This window comes from Pygoscelis adeliae, unplaced genomic scaffold, assembly GCF_000699105.1.
Source record: "Pygoscelis adeliae isolate BGI_AS28 unplaced genomic scaffold, ASM69910v1 Scaffold4, whole genome shotgun sequence".
NCBI classification, from domain to species: Eukaryota; Metazoa; Chordata; class Aves; order Sphenisciformes; family Spheniscidae; genus Pygoscelis; species Pygoscelis adeliae.
This window is the reverse complement of record NW_008824986.1, coordinates 9,328,131-9,331,575: the sequence shown is the minus strand read 5'-3', so window position 1 is coordinate 9,331,575 and position 3,445 is coordinate 9,328,131.

Sequence of the window (3,445 nt, the reverse complement as noted above, 5' to 3'; positions counted from 1 at the left end):
AACTACCTGAAAGGAGGTTGTAACGAGGTGGGTGTCGGTCTCTTCTCCCAAGTAACTAGCGATAGGACGAGAGGAAATGGCCTCAAGTTGCACCAGGGGAGGTTTAGATTGGATGTGAGGAAAAATTTCTTTACTGAAAGAGTGGTTAAACATTGGAACAGGCTGCCCAGGGAAGTGGTTGAGTCACCATCCCTGGAAGTATTTAAAAGACGTGTAGATGAGGCTCTTAGGGACATGATTTAGTGGGCATGGTGTTGTTGGGTTGATGGTTGGACTCGATGATCTTAGAGGTCTCTTCCAACCTTAATGATTCTATGAAATACTATTTATTCACATTTTTGTTAATACAGTTATTAGCTCAGCAGGAGATGCTGTGTTTAATTTATAACCTCGTTCACTGTGGGTGGTGGCTACAGGCAAATGATCAGAGTGAACTTTTGACTCAACCAGCCCCCACAAGTCACAGGTTCCAACCTTAATGATTCTATGAAATACTATTTATTCACATTTTTGTTAATACAGTTATTAGCTCAGCAGGAGATGCTGTGTTTAATTTATAACCTAGTTCACTGTGGGTGGTGGCTACAGGCAAATGATCAGAGTGAACTTTTGACTCAACCAGCCCCCACAAGTCACAGGACTTCTGCAGTTCCCCTGAATTACAGCAGCTCCTTGAGGCCCTGCTGGGAATGGGTTCCCCGGTGCTGGGCAGTATGCAAACATTTGTTTAAGTTACATTGTTGAGACTGAATTTTCCAGTGCGCTGCATGCATACACTCATTGCTATTCAGTGATTACAGCAAATGAGGAAGCTGTCCGTTATCTGGTTGGGACTCAAGCAGAAGTCCTTGATCAAAGGACAAATACCTTTCTATTTAGTGATTCCCTAATTATTCTCTTGAAAAGGTTTAACACCAGCAGATGTCTTTGGTGATGAGATATTTATTTAGCTGTCTATATTGCTCTCTTCACATTAATGACATGCTGTTTTTCCTTCTACTTAATTAAGACTATCTTCAAAGAGACCCTTTTATAAACAAATTAGGTTTATCTGGCTCAGAATTTAAAATGGAGCACTGTTTGATCAATACAATTGATTTAAGAGATCTAAACACATCTCTGGGATACTTTATTTCTGTCTTGGAAACTTGAATGCCTTGCTTAAGCAGAGGTTGAAGTGCATGACAGCCTCACAGCCTCCTACACCATTAGCTGGTCACTTTTAGAATGGGGGCAAATAGCACTAAAAAAACCTTCAAATGGAGCCATTGCCTTTAAATAAAACTGTATGAAAGGGAGGTGGTAAACCCGTCATGCTTTTAGAAAGATTTGGGATCATGGAGAAGATGATGCCAATGACAACACACCGGCTCATGTATTTTTATCTTCCACAAGATGCAGATTAGATTTCAAAAGATTAGCAGATAAGAGAAGGAAAACACAAAATCCTTCATCCACCCACCCATTCACTGATCTATCCATCCATCTAGCCACCCATTCACCCATCTTTCCATCCATCCATCCATCCATCCGTCCGTCCGTCCGTCCATCCCTCCCTACCTGAATACCAAGTTGTGCACTGATTGAACTGAAAGAGCTTTAATCTGTCTTTTTGGTAAAGACAACAGGAAATTCAGATTGAGCATGTTAACGTGAAGATCTATGTAGATTCAGATGCAATGGATTAGATGTACTATTAATTTATATTTCTTATATAGAATGCAGTCTTGAGTCGTGAATCTCGTTTGGGATACTTTGATATAGGACTTTTCAGGCTTGCCCTCATTACAAATAATGTTGAGAGTGCAGCAAATTAATGAATTTAGGGAAATTTTAAATATGTCCTCCAGGACAACTCTTCACCTTGTTGTATACCTGAACATTTTATCTGTATGTGTGAACTTCCTAACCAGGGAATCTGCATTTCTACATACATCTCTTATGTTCATTTCATGATGCAGACAACATTGCACTGTACAAACTTCTAATAAAAAAGCCTAAATACACTGCAGACCCACAAGCAGATAAAGTTAGCCTAAAGAAGGAGCAGAAAGAAGTAGCAAAAAGGAAGTACCTGAAAAGTTACCAGATGCAAGGAAATGACATCTTTGCCTCACTAATTCAATACTTCCACAAAATTCATGACAGTAACTGACAATTTCATGACAGTTGTCTACCAGCTCAACAGTAAATTCTCTTATTCTGGAAAAAAAATAGTTAGTCATGCCTGCTCCTGAGTAGGCTTAGAAAAATACTTATGTCTGTACATCACTAGTCTCCTGCTTCTCATTTATTTCAGTAGAAGATGCACATTTTGCAAAGGCAAAATTAGAGTTTACAGATATGCTTCCTGCATTTCCAACATCTGTGTGTAACGGAGGATTCTGTGTTCAGTCTGCACTGGGATCCATTTCTATCCTATGACAGTAACCATTTCAATATGATATTGATAACATACGTTTTTGGATGGTTAATCTAGTTCAAGTTTATCTGTGCCAAGATATCAAGCTGATAATTGATCTCCAGCATTAATTAAGTTTTAGAAAAGCTTACAGATCAATTTATTTTAGTTAATGCAAATCTGCACCTATAACAACACAACTCAGATATTTATCACTCTACTGTGATTCCCTTTTCACGCTTCAGCAATTCATGTTTACATCTGGTTTAAGTTTTTCTAATCTAAAATAAATCAGCATGAAAAAGCATTTGATTTCTCATTTAGATTCTCAATTGCCTTTTGTTACAAAGATAATATCCCTTGTTTGATTTTAAATGGTAGAATTGTTAGGTTAAAAATATGAATAAAAATGTTGTCACTCAGTTTTTACAACTAACCCTCATTTTGTTTGCCTTTAAAAAAAGTGAAAACAAATTGGGGTTCTTTTCTACGGACAAGATAATATAACATAATTTAAGTAAATCATAACACTTACATGTAATTTCACCTTTATGCATTCACTTACAACTGTAATATTTAGATGGTCTGTATTTTATTTTAACCTATGGGGGCCAGACTGAAAATCAGGATTTAGAAAGACGCTGATGCTGATGCTGCACTGAGATTAATTGCTTTACACATGCTAGCTTTTCCAATGACTACCCAGACCATGCTAGTTATTCACCTCAAATTGACACAGCATACTCATTTCACATGGGGAAGAGCCTTTACAGCAATAAACTGACAGCTGCCTGACATCTCTTACGGGCAAAACTCCCTCTCCTGTAAACACTGTGTGCCTGAGCGTGTGGGTTTGAACAGCAGAGAACTTTGTGCAAAATTTCTGTCCTGGCTTGTGTTTCAGCCAGCCTGGCTATAGCCATGATTTTCTTTGCTCTAACAGTATTGACTTCAAAGGCATTTAAAAGTTGATGTGAAAAGCTCTTCACCATCAGAACCTGACTTGACTTTGTTCTTGCACAGCCCTTGAGGTGTAGATGGAGA